Source organism: Bufo gargarizans, chromosome 5 (assembly GCF_014858855.1).
Source record: "Bufo gargarizans isolate SCDJY-AF-19 chromosome 5, ASM1485885v1, whole genome shotgun sequence".
In the NCBI taxonomy this organism is placed as follows: Eukaryota; Metazoa; Chordata; class Amphibia; order Anura; family Bufonidae; genus Bufo; species Bufo gargarizans.
In genome coordinates this window covers 198571733-198591789 of record NC_058084.1, presented here as the reverse complement: position 1 = coordinate 198591789, position 20057 = coordinate 198571733, and the positions used below count along the sequence as shown (strand labels likewise).

The 20057-nt window shown below is 43.4% G+C and overlaps 1 protein-coding gene across 3 annotated transcripts in view; it reads right to left on the bottom strand.

Moving 5' to 3' along the window:
* Positions 1–20057, bottom strand: part of LOC122938416 (protein cordon-bleu-like) — a 503795-nt gene that overhangs the window by 439884 nt on the left and 43854 nt on the right. The window lies entirely within an intron of this gene.

Below are 20057 nucleotides of genomic sequence, written 5' to 3'. Positions count from 1 at the left end.
ACTTGAACCCTCAAGGTAGATGGAGCAAGGCCATCTTGTAGAAACTGAAGGATGATGGGGAGGGGCGGATCTGCAGACGCCACCTCCTTTGAGGAACACTAAGAAGAGAATATCCTCATAATTTGTGAGTAGGCTCTCTTAGTAGAGTCTGCTCTTGAATGAGACAGCGTTCTCAGGACCGACTCTGAAAGCCCTTCTATTCTGGGAAGGGACTTATCAACCTCCAGGCTGTCAGGTTGAACCTATGCAGATCTGAGCAGAGGTGAGTGTCCCACGACACCAGGATCTGCTGAGGGGGGAGTCTCCAAAATTGCCCTCAACTCATTTGGGTGAGCTGGGTAAACCAGGATCTCTTCGGCCAAAACGGTTTGATGGCTATCACAAAGGCCTGATCCTGACGGATTTTCATCAATACCCTCGAAATCATGGAAAATGAAGGGAAGATGTAAGCCAGCCTGAACCTCCAAGATATTGACAGAGCATCTATCGCTATGAGGTTGTCCTCCCTGTAAAGGGAGCAAAACCTCCCCACTTTGGCGTTGAACCTTGTTGCCATAAGATCCACCTCTGGCATTCCCTACTTGAGGACTATCTGCTTGAATATCTCCAGATGTAAAGACCCCTCCACTGTTGGAAGACCATGGCTCAACCGATCCGCTATCATATTGAGGGAGCCTCAAATGTGGATCGCACATAAGTTGGAAAGGTTCAACTCTGCCCAATCCAGAATCACCCCGATCTCTGATAAGAGGGGAAGTGATCTTGTGCCTCCCTGCTTGTTGATGTAAAGTACCGCAGTCATATTGTCTGACTGGACTTTCACCGCTTTGCCCCGGATCTAAGGGGTGAAGTGAAGGAGGGCTAGCCGGATAGCTCGAATCTCACGGAGATTGGATGAGAGGAGCCGCTCCTGAGGAGACCAGGATCCGTGAACTGGAGAATTGTCTAGAGGAGAGCCCCAGCTACTTGGGACGCATCTGTTGTCAATATGACCCAGGTTGGCTGGGTCATAGACTTCCCGTCTAAAAGATGGCTCCACCATCTGAGGGAATGCTGAGTTTGCCAAGACAGGGAACACAGGGAGTTCAGCCCGGCAGGGCTGCCATTCCATTTGGAGAGGACCTCCGACTGTAGTGGCTGGAGATGCCATAAAGCCCAAGGGACTGCTTCCGCAGACGCTGACATGAGCCCCAACATCTTCATCCGAATTGGAACTCGCCGATGCACGGATAGGAATTCTGCCGTGTTCTGTATTTGGGATCTTCTTTCTGGAGTCAACCAGAGAGACATCCCAACGGAGTCTATTAAGAAGCCTAAATATCAACTGCCAGTTGATGATCGACCCTAGGCGGAACAGAAAGGAAATCGAACTGAAGGTGTCTGGTGACACCCGACACCTGGACCGCGATCCTGAGATATTTCCTGGAAGCAGCATGAATCTGGATTTGCAAATATGCATCCTTGAGGTCCAGGGTTGCCATCACATCTTCAGGATGGAGAACATGAACCACTGACCTGATGGTTTCCATACGGAACCTTACTTTACTTACGTATCGATTGAAGAATCTCCAAACGATAATCATCCGGAGATCCCCTGATGCCTTGGGAACCAGAAACAAATCCCTAAGCCCCGTTCCCCTGCCATAACCTCCTCCCGAGTCCCCTTGTGGATGTAATCCTGAATGTAAGCCTCCAGAACCGACTGCCTTGTGGCCTGTAGAAGTTTGGTTCTGATGAACCTGTCCGGAGGCAGAGAAAAAAGATTAATTGAGTACCCCTCTGAGATGACATTCAGGACCCAGGGATCCAAAATCTCTCGGATCCAGATGTCCTTGAAGTGGGAGTCGACCTCCGACGGGAAGATGAGGCAGGGGAGTGGGGAAGTCTTCTGGCAGGACGGCAGGAGTAACGGGAGTCATCCAAGAGCCTCGACGAGGCGCGTAGTCAGGAGGTGGATTTTTTTATCCTTGGCTCCTTCACAAGAGCGCCTCGAACCTCTTTGCTGCGCTCCCCAGTCCCTCAGGGCTCTTGACTGCTGGTCAGACCTACCACCATGGTTTTGTCTGCCCCGCCCCCGAAAGGACTGTTCGGGAAGACTCTTCCCCTTTTTATCTGACAGGCCTTCCATAATCTTATCCAACTCTGAGCCGAACAAACAGTTGGGCTCAAAAGGAAAGGCTACATAAATTATATTTAGAGGAGTTGTCAGCAAGGTTTAAGCCACAAAGTCCTGCTGGGACACTGACACCAGGGCCATGGTTTTGGTCGCCAACTTCAGCTGTTGTTGTGCTGTATCAGACAGGAAATCCATTGTCAGGTTGACAGTCTTAAAAGCTGCCAGAATGTCACCCCGAGACACCTTCTGATCCACATCCATCTGGATCTGGTTTAATCAAGACGAGAGGAAGGTAGAAACTTTTGTAGCATCGATGGCCGTAGACGAGGAAGCTGCAGCTGCCATATAACCTCTCCTGAGTGTGCACTCTGCTCTCCTGTCAAGGGGATTCTGCAGACTCGACCCATCGTCCGCAGGAACCAGAGTGGGCTTGGACAGTTTGGCAATAGCCATGTCCACCTTGGGAATGGAACCCCACGATTCAACCAAGGGTTTAGCCATCGGAAACATGGTTCGGAATCTTTTAGTTAGAATCTGACCTTTTTCGGGTTTCTTCCACTCTGTGCGCATGACAGAGAGGAGGGTCTCATCCGCTCTAAAGACACAAAGTGCCGACTAGTGGGATCAGAAGACTCCCCCAGGTCAACATCATGGACTTAAGTAACGTTTGCGTCTTATCAGCAGGAAAGAAGAATGAAGTAAGCTCATCCGAGGAGGAGGAACCCAAGGAGACTATGGAAGGTCTCTCTACTGGAGCCGAAGACTCCATAGGAGTCTGAGTAGGAAGCCTCTCATCCAGAAGGCTTATAACCCCTTTGAGGGATCCATCAACATAGGTCTTCACCCACTGAAACATATCCTGCATCATAGGTTCAGTGGAAGGCTGGACCCTCGGACGACAGCTGTCACACCTGGAGTAGGGACAGCTATGCAAAAGCACGCTACATCATAGCACGATAAATGTTTACGCTTGGAAGCCGCCTTTTTGCCATTCGAATCCCGTGGAGACGACATCACTGCGGGGAAAAAAAAGAGGAGAAAACACATATCAGTAAATAAAAAGTTTCCCCCCCAGGAAGGAATACAATAAATCCTCCAACCGGAGGAAAAATCGCGAATTATATATTTAAAAAATCGCAAAAGGACGCGAAATCGTGTCGCAATAAAAAATTCCGGAAGTGACGTCAGAGATTCCAACATTAAAGGGGTTATCCGATTAAAGGGGTTATCCGATTTCAGAAACATCACCCCCATGTGCCGGGCCCCTCACGGGTTATATACTGTACTTACCCCGCTCCACTCCTGGTCCCTGCACCGCAACTGCTGCTTCTCCCTGCACACCGATAAAAACATCTGGTGTCGGGAGGGAGCAGCCAATGGCAGACGGGGACGAGCCTCCCTGACGTCACCCGCGATGCACATGAAAGGGGTTGTGTCACTTCAGGAAGTAGCATTTATTATGTAGACAAAGTTAATACAAGGCAATTCCTAATGTACAGTCGTGTGAATGAGGCCTTATGAATGGCAAAATAAATGCAGTGATGATGAAAAATAGCCCAATATAGCTAGTGACAAGGTAAAAATATCTAACTAAAGAACAATTGAGAACATTTATCAATGGCACAGTAGAATGTGTTGGGAGAGGTGAGTGGGACATTTGAGTGTTCCTGAGCCTAACTTATTTATCAAAGAGACATTTGTACTGAGACAAGTAACGGAAAACAATAGCGGATCCAACCAGGCATTGTTATGAGACTGGCAGATTCATCAACAGGGTGTGTAACAGAGGTCGCAATAATGCATGCCTCTGTAGGCACCACTGAATCATGTAAAGTCTACACAAATCAGTCTGCCCTCAGTGTTTGCCCTGTACTGTTGACTGGCTGCAGTATTTGCAGCATAATGTTTATACGTATACACACACATACAGAGCTCACAAGAGGGGGAAATTTATCATTGGCTTTACGCCAGAAAACTGGCTTTAAAAAGTTGCACATTTTGTTGCACGCCTCATTTGCGTCACACAATTCTTGCTCATTTTCCACTACTCATGCCACTTTTCCAAAATGGGGAGAGGCTTAGTGAGAGGGGAATCTGGTGTAAATTACAGCTTAAAATGTTTGTCCCATGAAAAATATTCTACAGTTTTCAAACCAGCAGATGGATCTGAATACTTTCGTAATTGCATATAATAAAAAATTTTGTGTAATCACTGAGCTATTCAATTAAATGTATCTGTACAGCGCCACCTGTTCTTTGACCTTTTTCTTATTTCTTTGTCCTGCTCACTGAGATGGCTGCACATGCTCAGTTTCATCCTTCAACTGCTTCCTGAGTTGTGATAGGGAGAACATGGATATGCCTCCTTAGCTGCAGAAGAAAAGACACTCCCCTTGAGCTGCCAGCTTGATATACATCTAGCAGCTCAATGAATGGTGGGATTACTGGATCTACTTGACGTACAGGGCTGGTTCTAGCTTTGTTAGAAAGCTCTCTATATGATCTCTGTTTTTCATTATTTACATTAATTGTTGGACAACCCCTTTAAGTCTACTCCAGCAGCTAGCTGGTATAGACTTGACTTTCTGGAACAAGACATGACGAACATGTGCCCAATGTGTTAAGAGGAATGCCTCTTAATAAATCAGATGCATCTCACTCCAGCAAAAAGGGGATAAAGGATGGTATAGGAAGCACCAGTCTTGATAACTCTCCCCCTAAATATTTTTAAGCCTAGTTACTTTTAAAATACAGTGCATTCAGAAAGCCTTCAGACCCTTTTGCTTTTCATATTTTGTTGTGTTAAATTATAAAAAACATTCAAGTTTTTCCCCTTCATTCTGCTCTCAATGCCCCATAATGAAAAGTGAGTAAATGTGAAAACAGAATGTAGAAATCTTTGCTAATTTACTGAAAAGAAAATATATATACAGTACAGACCAAAAGTTTGGAAACACCTTCTCATTCAAAGAGTTTTCTTTATTTTATGACTATGAAAATTGTAGATTCACACTGAAGGCATCAAAACTATGAATTAACACATGTGGAATTATATACATAACAAAAAAGTGTGAAACAACTGAAAATATGTCATATTCTAGGTTCTTCAAAGTAGCCACCTTTTGCTTTGATTACTGCTTTGCACACTCTTGGCATTCTCTTGATGAGCTTCAAGAGGTAGTCACCTGAAATGGTTTTCACTTCACAGGTGTGCCCTGTCAGGTTTAATAAGTGGGATTTCTTGCCTTATAAATGGGGTTGGGACCATCAGTTGCGTTGTGGAGAAGTCAGGTGGATACACAGCTGATAGTCCTACTGAATAGACTGTTAGAATTTGTATTATGGCAAGAAAAAAGCAGCTAAGTAAAGAAAAACGAGTGGCCATCATTACTTTAAGAAATTAAGGTCAGTCAGTCCGAAAAATTGGGAAAACTTTGAAGGTGTCCCCAAGTGCAGTCACAAAAACCATCAAGCGCTACAAAGAAACTGCCTCACATGCGGACCGCCCCAGGAAAAGAAAGACCAAGAGTCACCTCTGCTGCGGAGGATCATCCTGCTGACACTCTGCTGTAACCCCACAGATGAAAAATAAAAAAATAAATAAAACTGTAAATTAAAAAAAGAAATTGCCTGCTTGATCTCAGGACATGAGGCTGAATACATGGTTTTAAATGCCCACTTGAATTTATCTGTGTTTTTCTCTCTGTTGGAATAAAAACAGCCAGAGAGAAAAACAGATAAATTCAAGTGGGCATTTAAAACCATGTATTCAGCCTGAGATCAAGCAGGTAATTAGGACGAACTGGAGAATAATGAAGAATGACGAGGTCATTGGTCCTTTGATCCCAAATAAACCACCTTTTATTTTCAAAAGGGCACCCACGATAAGGAACAAAATAGTACGAGGATGTCTAAAAGAAAATACCAAAAAGTCCACTAAAAACAACTTTGTGTGGTGCAGCTTCTGTTCGGGCTGTAAAAATAGACCCATGATGGATAAAAAATGCAGAACTCAAAACACCATATCCTCCTGCTTTAATCAAAAAGAATTACGTATGAGAAGGACAACTATCTTGTGAGTCCGCAGGGGTAATCTATGTTTTAGGGTGCCCTTGCAGGCTACAATATGTGGGCAGAACCTTAAGAAAATTAAAAACTAGGATCAGCAAACATATAGGCAATATAAAAAGAGGCCTGGAGACACATAGTGTATCTGCACACTTTAACCCCTTAAGGACCGGGCTCATTTTCACCTTAAAGACCGGGCCATTTTTTGCAAATCTGACCAGTGTCACTTTAAGTGCTCATAACTTTAAAACGCTTTGACTTACCCAGGCCGTTCTGAGATTGTTTTTTCGTCACATATTGTACTTCATGACACTGCTAAAATTGGGTCAAAAAAGTTATTTTTTTTGCATAAAAAAAAATACATTTTTTACCAAAAATTTAGAAAAATTAGCAAATTTCAAAGTTTCAGTTTCTCTACTTCTGTAATACATAGTAATACCCCAAAAATTGTGATGACTTTACATTCCCCATATGTCTACTTCATGTTTGTAGCATTTTGGGAATGATATTTTATTTTTTGGGGATGTTACAAGGCTTAGAAGTTTAGAAGCAAATTTTGAAATTTTTGAGAAATCTTCAAAATCCCACTTTTTATGGACCAGTTCAGGTTTGAAGTCATATTGTGAGGCTTAGATAATAGAAACCTCCCAAAAATGACCCCATTCTAGAAACTACACCCCTCAAGGTATTCAAAACTGTTTTTTCAAATTTTATTAACCCTTTAGGTCTTCCACAAGAGTTAATGGCAGATAGAGAAACAATTTTGAAATTTCTATTTTTTGGAAAATTTTCCAATATAATCAATTTTTTCCAGGAGTAAAACAAGGGTTAACTGCCAAACAACACTCAAAATGGGTTGCCCTGATTCTGTAGTTTGCAGAAACACCCCATATGTGGTCGTAAACTACTGTTTGGCCGAACGGTAGCACATAGAAGGAGGGGAACACCATATGGGTTTTGGAAGGCAGATTTTGCAGGACTGGTTTTGTTTATACCATGTCCCATTTGAAGCCCTCTGTTGCACCCCAAGAATAGAAATTTCAGAAAAGTGACTCCATCTAAGAATGTACACCCCTCAAGGTATTCAAAACTGGGTTTACAAACTTTGTTAACCCTTTAGGTGTTCCACAAGAGTTAATGGCAGATGGAGAAACAATTTTGAAATTTCTATTTTTTGGAAAATTTTCCAATATAATCAATTTTTTCCAGGAGTAAAACAAGGGTTAACTGCCAAACACCACTCAAAATGGGTTGCCCTGATTCTGTAGTTTGCAGAAACACCCCATATGTGGTCGTAAACTACTGTTTGGCCGAACGGTAGCACATAGAAGGAGGGGAACACCATATGGGTTTTGGAAGGCAGATTTTGCAGGACTGGTTTTGTTTATACCATGTCCCATTTGAAGCCCCCTGTTGCACCCCTAGAATAGAAATTTCAGAAAAGTGACTCCATCTAAGAAAGTACACCCCTCAAGGTATTCAAAACTGGGTTTACAAACTTTGTTAACCCTTTAGGTGTTCCACAAGAGTTAATGGCAGATGGAGAAACAATTTAGAAATTTCTATTTTTGGGAAAATTTTACAATATAATCAATTTTTTCCAGGAGTAAAACAAGGGTTAACTGCCAAACAACACTCAAAATGGGTTGCCCTGATTCTGTAGTTTGCAGAAACACCCCATATGTGGTGGTAAACTACTGTTTGGCCGAACGGTAGCACATAGAAGGAGGGGAACACCATATGGGTTTTGGAAGGCAGATTTTGCAGGACTGGTTTTGTTTATACCATGTCCCATTTGAAGCCCCCTGTTGCACCCCTAGAATAGAAATTTCAGAAAAGTGACTCCATCTAAGAAAGTACACCCCTCAAGGTATTCAAAACTGGGTTTACAAACTTTGTTAACCCTTTAGGTGTTCCACAAGAGTTAATGGCAGATGGAGAAACAATTTAGAAATTTCTATTTTTTGGAAAATTTTCCAATATAATCAATTTTTTCCAGGAGTAAAACAAGGGTTAACTGCCAAACAACACTCAAAATGGGTTGCCCTGATTCTGTAGTTTGCAGAAACACCCCATATGTGGTCGTAAACTACTGTTTGGCCGAACGGTAGCACATAGAAGGAGGGGAACACCATATGGGTTTTGGAAGGCAGATTTTGCAGGACTGGTTTTGTTTATACCATGTCCCATTTGAAGCCCCCTGTTGCACCCCTAGAATAGAAATTTCAGAAAAGTGACTCCATCTAAGAAAGTACACCCCTCAAGGTATTCAAAACTGGGTTTACAAACTTTGTTAACCCTTTAGGTGTTCCACAAGAGTTAATGGCAGATGGAGAAACAATTTTGAAATTTCTATTTTTTGGAAAATTTTCCAATATAATCAATTTTTTCCAGGAGTAAAAGAAGGGTTAACTGCCAAACAACACTCAAAATGGGTTGCCCTGATTCTGTAGTTTGCAGAAACACCCCATATGTGGTGGTAAACTACTATTTGGCTAAACGGCAGGACATAGAAGAAGGGGAACGCCATATGGTTTTTGGAAGGCAGATTTTGCTGGACTGGTTTATTTACACCATGTACCCTTTCAAGCCCCCTGATGCACCCCTAGAGTAGAAACTCCATAAAAGTGACCCCATCTAGGAAACTACGGGATAAGGTGGTTGTTGTTTTGGGACTATTTTAGGGGTAAATATGATTTTTGGTTGCTCTATATTACTCTTTTTTGAGGCAATGTAACAAAAAAATTAAATTCTAAAATTGTTTCTACATTCGCTATTTAGTTTTGTGGAACACCTAAAGGGTTAACATAGTTTGTAAAGTAACTTTTGAATACCTTGAGGGGTGTAGTTTCTTAGATGGGGTCACTTTTTTGGAGTTTCTAGTCTAGGCTACATCAGGGGGGGCTTCTAATGGGACATGGTGTCAAAAAAAAAACTGTCCATCAAAATCTGCCTTCCAGAAACCGTATGGCGTTCCCTTCGTTCTATGCCCTGCCGTGCGGCTATATAGCCATTTACGACCACATATGGGGTGTTTCTGCAAACTACAGAATCAGGGCCATAAATATTGAGTTTTGTTTGGCTGTTAACCCTTGCTTTATTACCGGCAAAATGGATTTAAATTGAAATTTTGCCCAAAAATAGGTGTTTTGGCACAGTTTTTATTTTATATTTTTAACACCGTTCATCCGAGGCGTTTGGTCAAAAGTTATTTTTATAGCGACGACTTTTACGCACGCGACGATGCCCAATATGTATGGCTCTCAGACTTTGGACACACTAAGCAGGCATCCTAAAACTGCGGCCCTCCAGATGTTGTAAAACTACAATTCCCACTATGCCCTGATGATGGCTGTAGGTTGTCTGGGCATGCTGGGAGTTATAGTTTTACAACATCTGGAGGGCCGCAGTTTGAGGATGCCTGCACTAAAACTAATATTTTTTGGGGAAAGAAAAATAGTTTTCGTGTCTCCAAAGTCTGAGAGCCATAGTGTTTTATGTTCTCTAGTGAACTGTTGGGGATTATAAAAATTTAGTACTCCATGGAAGTGTGATACTCCCTGAAGCAATTGATAATGCAGAGGCCCGGATGATCGGGGCACGTGTCACACTGAGTTGTGGTGTCCTTCCGTATCCCCCTCTTGTGACACACTCTGCACTTTTTTTGGGTTCGTCCCTTCTTTCCAGTATGGGGGACCACACCTGGAAAGTGTTGGCCAGGGACGATCCGGGCGCCTCCAGTTCCCGAGGTACTCCGGCCTGCTCTTTCCCGGTCCGAAAAGATCAGGTCCTTGAGGACTGCCTCATAGAATTGGAGGAATGTCCCTGTGCTGCCAGCGCTTCGGGATAGTACAAAAGAGTTGTACATGGCAACCTGCACCAAGTAGACCGCAACTTTTTTGTACCATGCCCGGGTTTTGCGCATGGCGTTATATGGCGTGAGGACTTGATCAGAGAGATCAACTCCTCCCATATACCGATTGTAGTCGACGATACAATCGGGCTTGAGGACCGTTGCCGCGGTACCTCGCACAGGGACTGGGGTGGTGCCGTTACCGTGGATTGTGGACAGCATAAGGACATCCCTCTTGTCCTTATACCTGACCAGCAACAGGTTTCCACTGGTAAGTGCACGGGTCTCACCCCTGGGGATAGGTACCTGGAGGGGGTAGGCAGGGAGGCCGCGCTGATTTTTCCGCACGGTCCCACAAGCGAACGTGGATCTGGCGGCAAGGGACCTGAACAAGGGAATGCTGGTATAAAAGTTATCCACGTACAAGTGGTAACCACTATCCAGCAGTGGGTACATAAGGTCCCACACGAGTTTCCCGCTAACACCCAGAGTGGGGGGACATTCTGGGGGTTGAATACGGGAATCTCGCCCCTCGTACACACGAAATTTGTAAGTGTACCCTGAGGTACTCTCACAAATTTTGTATAGCTTCACGCCATACCTCGCCCGCTTTGTGGGAATATATTGGCGGAAACTGAGTCTCCCCTTGAACGCAATGAGCGACTCATCAACCGCGACCTCCCTTCCAGGTACGTAGGCCTGCTGAAATGTGGCCCCAAAGTGATCGATGACCGGCCGTATCTTATACAGCCGGTCATAGGCAGGATCACCTCGGGGTGGACATGCTGCATTATCGGAATAATGCAGACATTTCCGGATGGCCTCAAACCGGTGACGTGTCATGACCATACTGTACAGTGGGGTCTGGTACAAGACGTCCCCACTCCAGTATTGTCTGACACTGGGTTTTTGGACTAGACCCATATGCAGCACGAGGCCCCAAAATGTCCTCATTTCGGCTGCACTGACCGGCGTCCAGCCACCGGGTCTAGCCAAAACTGAGCCTGGGTTTTGAGCGACGAACTGTTGGGCGTACAGATTCGTCTGCTCCACCATCAAATTCACCAGTGGGTTACTGAAAAAAAAACTAAAATAGTCTATTTCAGTAAACCCCACTGTGGGAATCTGGATTCCAGGATTGCCAGCGAAATCCGGAATCTCAGGCTCAAAGTCCACTGGGGGACACCAGCTAAGTTCATCGGCAGGGGTCTCCGGTGGACTTATTTGGTGGGCCGGGAAACCAGTACGAACCCCAGGGCGGCTCGTACTAGGGTGGGCCACAGGATCCCTAGCATGTGGGGCCCCTGGCTCCGCCTGGCGGCGTCTCCGCCGCCTTGGTGGCTCATCGTCATCCGATGATGATGAGGAGGATGCGGATGATAAGAGGAACGTGGGGTCATCCTCATCCTCACTGGGGCTCTCAGAGTCGGAGGCAATCTGGGCATATGCCTCCTCGGCCGAGAACACCCGGCGGGCCATGGGTGTGTGTGCGTGTAGGTGTGCGTGTGTGTAAAACTTTATTATATGTGCGTGTGTGTGTGGGCAACGGGTGTTCGCGTACTAAAAAAGGCAAAAAAAAAAGGGCAAGTGTTAGGAAAAAAAAAAGTTAAAACTTGCTGATCAGCGGTACAACGCTGATCAGCGGTCGGTGGGGTGTGGGGCGGGCGATGCGCTAACAGTGGACGGACGCTAAAAAGTGCCGGCCAGTCAGCGCACGCAGAAAAAAAAAAGTGGTGGTGAGGAGGGGGGCTGGTGGGGGGTGGGGGGGCTGGTGGGGGGTGGGTGGGGTGGGGGGGCTGGTGTGGGGTGGGGGGGCTGGTGGGGGGGGGCAAGTGGCAGGGGGGGTCTGGGTTAGGGTTAGATGGATAGATGGAAGTTTGGATAAGTTTTTTTTTTTTTTTTTTTTCCTAACTTACTTTTCCCTTCTTTCCCTGCCTAACGGTGCCTCTCCCTCACTGACCCTAACCTACCTGGGTGGCGATGGGTGCAGGAGGGTGATGGATGCCGATTAGGGGGACACAGGAGCTGGTGCTGGACGATGCTGCCGGGTGCTCGTGCAGAACAGGAAGAGGAGGGGAGAGAGGAGCGCAGGAAGTTTGAATCTCGCGCCTCTCTCCCCTGCACCAATCAGCACCCTGGACAGCAGTGTTCAGCACCAGGGCCAGCACCGCCTCCTCAAATCCTCGGACTGCGATTGGTGGTGTATAATTACGCCACCGATCGCAGTCTTTTTCCGGTTCATCGGGTCACAGGACACCCGAATGGACCGGAAACGCAGAAAACCGCAGGTCTGAATTGACATGCGGTTTTCTGCGATCGCCGATACGGGGGGGTCAAATGACCCCCCCCTGCGTTGTTACGGGATGCCGGCTGAATGATTTCAGCCGAAATCCCGTTCCGATTAACCCCCGCGGCGCCGGAGTTACGGTTTTAAGTCAGGACGTACCGGTACGTCCTCGGTCCTTAAGGACTCGGGAAATAGGGCGTACCGGTACGTCCTCGGTCCTTAAGGGGTTAAAAGAGTCCACCAAAAGAACCCTGCAGGATAAAGATTTGTTGGACTCTAATATGTGCAAAAAAATTGGAGAGGTGGGGATGTGGCACAACAGATTAATAAAATCGAAGCAAAGTGGATATATCAACTGAACACCTTACAACCCAATGGTTGTCAATATAGAATGGGACATGAAGGCAGTTAGTATGCACTGAACATCATCTTTAGTGCCCATTAACCGTCTCTTCATTGGTATGTGTAGGAAAACAGGTGGTTTAGGTATATAGTGGGTTAATATAGGATTCAGTGTAATGGAGATTATGTAGTTCTCAGTATATTATTAGTTTCCATGCCATAGGTGTATATGTAGGCATTTGGGTTACAAATATAATTCTTTCGATTGTATGAAATGTGTATAAGAGATAAGGAAGTGCAATTCCTAGACCACATGTGTGGCTCATGCTCAACTCAAAGCACGCACATTGGCACTGGCTTTGAAGTTAGTCATTAATTCACTAATGTATCAGTATGTCGGCGATTTTATGTGTGTAATTTTCATATACGATTTTAGAATCTGTGTTATTTTCGCATACGATTTTAGAGTCTGTGTTATTTTTCGCATACGATTTTAGAGTCTGTGTTTTAAAAGTCGTTGATTTTAGAATGCGATTATAAATAATCGAATGTTTTATCGATATGTATGTATACGATTATATTCGAATCCTGATTCAGGAAACAGCATATGACAGGATATGAGCTTTTACTGATTAGTTTGTAACGCCCCAGATGAAGCAAAGGCGAAACCCGGGTCGGGCATCTATACACGCTAGTTACCAATCGATGTTTGTAAGTACAATAAATCTTACAGAATATTAAACACCCTGGGTATTGCACTATGTTCTGTTTCTCCTGAAGGAGAAAAACCTTGCTGGTCGGTATCGCGATTACAACTGGAGATGCACTGGTGACATCGTGGAATCTCTATTTGAATCTTCCTGTGAGTGAAACACCAGCCTGTGGAAGCCTAGCGCGGACCCATACATATGTACTATAGTTTATAAGGCTAAAAAATGACATACTGTATGTTCATCGAGTTCAGCCTTTTAACCAGCAAGTTGTACTTCTTGGATAAAAATATTCCTTAACAGGGTTGTCCATTCCTTTACAAGGATAGGATAGGCCTCAGACCTCAGCATAGGCCATCACTTTTTGACTGGCAGGGATCCGACACCTCACACCTCCTTTGATCAGTTGTTTCAGGGTAGCTTTATCGCTAGAAGTCCACAACGAAACTACACAGCTCCATCCCTTATGCAGTGGATGAAGCTGGTTACCTCAGCACTGTTCCCACTGAAGTGAATGGAAGTAGCGTGGTAACCAGCTCCTTCCACTGCACAACAGACAGGGCTGTGTAGTTCTGTTGCTGGAGGTACTGCCAAACAGGCGATCGGCAGGGGTGGACAACTCCTTTAAAATGGTAAAAGGAAGCATACATTTCAAGCATTCTGCAATAGACAATTCTTTGGCCTTAGAATGAGGTGTGATAGTGTCTGCTAATGAAATACTTGTTATACCTTTTATCTTGTACTAATGGCATTTATTGTGTGCTGCACTAGAATGATATGGTAAGCACACTGCTGATAAAAGCAGACTGCCACAAGCACAATGCATGAAATCTTTCATCTTGGCTAGAAGCTTTGCTTTACATGACCTTGCCTACTAAATAAGTTAGGGTGTAAACACTAACTGTAATTATGATATTGTACATGATGTATATCAATGCCTGGGCATGTGTGTACAAACATAAAAGCACCTCAGCATCCAGGAAGCTCTTGATTACTCATTGTCACAGGGCCTGGCGGAGGCCTGAGGGAAGCATATTAAGGAACTATTGCCCTCATCTGTGCTTATGGAGGAGTATAAGAAAAAAAATAATCTGAAAACAATCTTGATCTTTAAGTAACAATGACAGTCATATTGAATGTTGCATTATGAAGTTCTAATACCAGACCTTTAACCCCTTAAGGACTCAGCCCTATTTCACTATAAGGAGTTGGCCATTTTTTGCAAATCTGACCAGTGTCACTTTAAGTGGTGATAACTTTAAAACGCTTTGACTTATCCAGGCCATTCTGAGAATGTTTTTTCGTCACATATTGTACTTCATGACATTGGTAAAATGAAGTCAAAAAAATTAATTTTTTTGCATAAAAAATTACCAAATTGACAAAAGAAATTGAAAAATTTGCAAATTTCAAAGTTTCAGTTTCTCTACTTCTGTAATACATAGTAATACCCCCAAAAATTGTGATGACTTTACATTCCCCATATGTCTACTTCATGTTTGAATTATTTTGGGAATGATATTTTATTTTTTGGGGATGTTACAAGGTTTAGAACTTTAGAAGCAAATATTGAAATTTTTCAGAAATTTACAAAAACCCAATTTTTAGGGACCACTACAGCTCTGAAGTCACTTTGCGAGGCTTACATAATAGAAACCACCCAAAAACTACACCCCACTCTATAAACTACACCCCTCAAGGTATTCAAAACTGATTTTACAAACTTCGTTAACCCTTTAGGTGTTGCACAAGAGTTATTGGCAAATGGGGATGAAATTTGAGAATTTAATTTTTTTGTCTAATTTTCCATTTTAACCCATTTTTCCACTAACAAAGCAAGGGTTAACAGCCAAACAAGACTGTATCTTTATTGCCCTGACTCTGCCGTTTACAGAAACACCCCATATGTGGCCGTTAACTACTGTATGGCCACACAGCAGGGTGTAGAGTGAAAGGTGCGCCGTTTGGTTTTTGGAAGGCAGATTTTGCTGGACTGGTTTATTTACACCATGTCCCATTTGAAGCCCCCCTGATGCACCCCTAGAGTAGAAACTCCCTAAAAGTGACCCCATCTAAGAAACTACACCCCTCAAGGTATTCAAAACTGATTTTACAAACTTTGTTAACCCTTTAGGTGTTGCACAAGATTTAATGGAAAATAGAGATACAATTTCAAAATTGCACTTTTTTGGCAGATTTACCATTTTAATATTTTTTTTCAAGTAACAAAGCAAGGGTTAACAGCCAAACAAAACTCTAGATTTATGGCCCTGATTCTGTAGTTTACAGAAACACCTCATATGTGGTTGTAAACCGCTGTACGGGCACACGGCAGGGCACAGAAGGAAAGGAATGCCATACGGTTTTTGGAAGGCAGATTTTGCTGGACTGGTTTTTTTGACACCATGCCCCATTTGAAGCCCCCCTGTTGCACCCCTAGAGTAGAAACTCCATAAAAGTGACCCCATTTTAGAAACTACGGGATTGTGTGGCAGTTTAGTTGGTACTAGTTTAGGGTACATATGATTTTTGGTTGCTCTATATTACACTTTTTGTGCGGCAAGGTAACAAGAAATAGCTTTTTTTTGTTGTTATTTACAACATTCATCTGAAAGGTTAGATCATGCGGTATGTTTATAGAGCAGGTTGTCACGGACGCGGCAATACCTAATATGTATACAATTTTTTTTTATTTATGTAAGTTTTACACAATGATTTCATTTTTAAAACAAAAAAGTTTTAGTGTCTCCATAGCCTAAGAGCCATTGTTTTTTCAGTTTTTGGGCGATTATACCGTTTTTATTTTTATTTTTTTACGGTGGTCACCTGAGGGGTTAACTCATGTGATATTTTTATAGAGCCGGTCGATACGGACACGGCGATACCTAATATGTATACTTTTTTATATTTATGTAAGTTTTACACAATGATTTCTTTTTTTAAACAAAAAAAAAACATGTTTTAGTGTTTCCATAGTCTAAGAGTCATAGTTTTTTCAGTTTTTGGGCGATTATCTTGGGTAGGGTCTCATTTTTTGCGGGATGAGATGACGGTTTGATTGGCCTTATTTTGGCGTACATGCGACTTTTTTGATCACTTTTATTACCTTTTTTGTGACGTAAGGTGGGCAAAATTTCAATTTTCTCATAGTTTTTATTTTTTTATTTTTATGGCGTGCGGACCGCTGTATGGAAAGGGTTAAATGGCTGACATCCATTCACAGATGTCAGCCGTTCATACCAGGGTGTCAGCAATGTGCTGACACCCTGGTATAACCACTGTACACCAACGATTATTCGGCGGGAAGCGGGCGGGGGATCGCGATCCCGCCTGCCGCACCGCCCGCCTCCCGCACCGCCCGCAACACCCCCCCTGCACCTCCCACCGGGCTAAAATCATTTAGAGGTGCAGGGGGGGTGATAAATATATATTTTCGGCACACTAAAGTTTCTGATCGCCGCAGTCAGGGACCGCGGCGATCAGAAACTGCAGAAATCGCAAAAAAACGCAGGTCTGAATTGACCTGCGGTTTGCTGCGATCGCCGATACGGGGGGGTCATACCCCCCCCCCCCCCCCCAGCATTTTGACAGGATGCCAGCTGAATGATTTCAGCCGGCATCCTGTGCGGATTAACCCCTGGGGCGCCGCAATCTCACTTTAAACTCATGACGTACCGGTACGTCATGGGTCCTTAAGGACTCGGGATCCATGCCGTACTGGTACGTCATGGGTCCCTAAAGGGGTTAACAGACACTTGGGGTCATTTATTAGTATATTGTTTTGCTCCTGTTTTAGTCAAATCTTTCCTATTTTATACGATTTTTTTAGGCTTTCCAGTTATGAGATATGGCAGAGGATCTCAAAACCAGGCCAAAACAGATCAGTTTTGTCCCCATTCATTACCAATAGGGACAAAACTGATCAGGATGCATTCCATTCTATACTGTTGCCTTTTTTGACCGGACACAAAACCGCTGCAAGCTGCATTTTGTGTCTGGTCTCCAAAACAGAACAAACTTACAATGATTTTCATGTCGGATCTGGTTTGTTCCGTTTGGATTTAATACAACCGGATCCGTCCGAAAAAAGATGCATCCAGATGTATGAAATTGCACGGATCATTTTAATTCAGGTTTTAAGATTATCTGCTGGATCTCAAAACTGGAAAGCCACAAGGCAAGTGTGAAACAGGCCTAAGGCTACATGCACACGACAGTGAAAATGGACATATCCGTTTTAAGAACAATGGTAGTCTATAGGGTTATTCTCAAGGCATTTTTTTAACAGCCAGTAATGGACATCAAAAAGTAGACAATGTTCTATTTTGTCCTTATTCACTGACCAACACCCTCCAACGCCGTTTTTAGCGTCTGTTTCTCAGGTATCAGTGAAAAAATTTGAAAACTGAAAGTTTATAAATTTTTAACTGACTTTTTGCTACATGCACACGACAGTGAAGACAACGGCCGTTAAAAACTAACACACTGTCAAACACACTGTCACTGGCACGCTCTGGGACGCTCCGACAGCCAGGACATTTACACCTGATAAAGAAGGTAACAGTCAGGGCGCAGCCTTTTTCCAATGTGTGGGACGCCACACTAAGTGCAGCGCCCGACTGACACACCACTTTTATATATATATATATATATATATATATATATATATATACTTTTTATCCTTTTATCCCTTCGCTACTATATATATCATATATTTTTCCTATGTGACCATCAGCGACACAGAAGATAAAAAATCCTTCCTTCTCTTTATGAACTATATACAAATGGACATAATGACTTATTGATCTCACTACAGGTGATATCATCGGACAACCACTGCATTGTCCTATCACCTCATTGTATGCACACATTTTTAGTGTACATCCTCATTTCTGCAAACTGTGATTTTCATTTTTATTTTTATCTTGATATATTTTTTCATTTTTACAAGTCCATCTTTTAGAACTCCTACCTCTTATCACCCATTTTTATTGTACTCCCATACAAATAAACACGTATATATTTTTTACTAACATATCTGTGTATACTGCTTTCTTAGCATAACTGATAGATGTAGAGTGCCGGTTTTTCAATATACATTTTCATTATTATAAACCTCCCTTCTGATTGGGTGAATCAGTCCAAAACCAGAGCACCTATACATTGTATTGATCAAGTGAGCCACCAATAACCTACTTCTCCTCCTCATGTCCTTTTCTTGTCTGTTATTGCAGACAAGATTAGGCAGTTCTATGGGGCTGCCGGCCGGGTGTATTGTGGTCTTCCATAACACCTCAGCAGTGCCACAGGATGATAGCATCCATGCCACACCGCATTGAGGCAGTAATTGATGCCAAAGGGACCCAAACCAAGTAATGAGTACATATGCATCATTATACTTTTCAGAGGTCCTACATTTTTCTATTTAACATCCTTTTTTTATTGATTTAATGTAATATTCCAATTTTCTGAGATTGTGAATTTGGGATTTTCATAAACTGTAAGCCATAATCATCCAAATTATAACAAATAAAGGCTTGAAATATCTTGCTTTGCATGCAATGAGTCTATCTCATATATTAGTTTCACCTTTTAAGTTGCATTACTGAACTAAATGAACTTTTGCACGATAGTCTAATCTATCTGGACGTCTGTCTGTCTCTCTGTCTGTTCTTTATGCGCGACCAAGCGACTGAACCGATCTTCACCAAATTTGGCACACAGGTACAGTACAGACCAAAAGTTTGGACACACCTTCTCATTCAAAGAGTTTCTTTATTTTCATGACTATGAAAATTGTAGATTCACACTGAAGGCATCAAAACTATGAATTAACACATGTGGAATTATATACATAACAAGAAAGTGTGAAACAACTGAAAATATGTCATATTCTAGGTTCTTCAAAGTAGCCACATTTTGCTTTGATTACTGCTTTGCACACTCTTGGCATTCTCTTGATGAGCTTCAACAGGTAGTCACCTGGTAGTCATCTTGAAGGAGTTCCCAGAGATGCTTAGCACTTGTTGGCCCTTTTGCCTTCACTCTGCGGTCCAGCTCACCCCAAACCATCTCGATTGGGTTCAGGTCCAGTGACTGTGGAGGCCAGGTCATCTGGCGCAGCACCCCATCACTCTCCTTTATGGGCAAATAGCCCTTACACAGCCTAGAGTTGTGTTTGGGGTCATTGTCCTGCTGAAAAATAAATGATGGTCCAACTAAACGCAAACCGGATGGAATAGCATGCCGCTGCAAGATGCTGTGGTAGCCATGCTGGTTCAGTATGCCTTCAATTTTGAATAAATCCCCAACAGTAGCACCAGCAAAGCACCCCCACACTATCACACCGCCTCCTCCATGCTTCACGGTGGGAACCAGGCATATAGAGTCCATCCGTTCACCTTTTCTGCATCGCACAAAGACACCGTGGTTGGAACCAAAGATCTCAAATTTGGACTCATCAGACCAAAGCACAGATTTCCACTGGCCTAATGTCCATTCCTTGTGTTCTTTAGCCCAAACAAGTCTCTTCTGCTTGTTGCCTGTCCTTAGCAGTGGTTTCCTAGCAGATATTCTACCATAAAGGCCTGATTCACACAGTCTCCTCTTAACAGTTGTTCTAAAGATGTGTCTGCTGCTAGAGCTCTGTGTGGCATTGACCTGGTCTCTAATCTGAGCTGC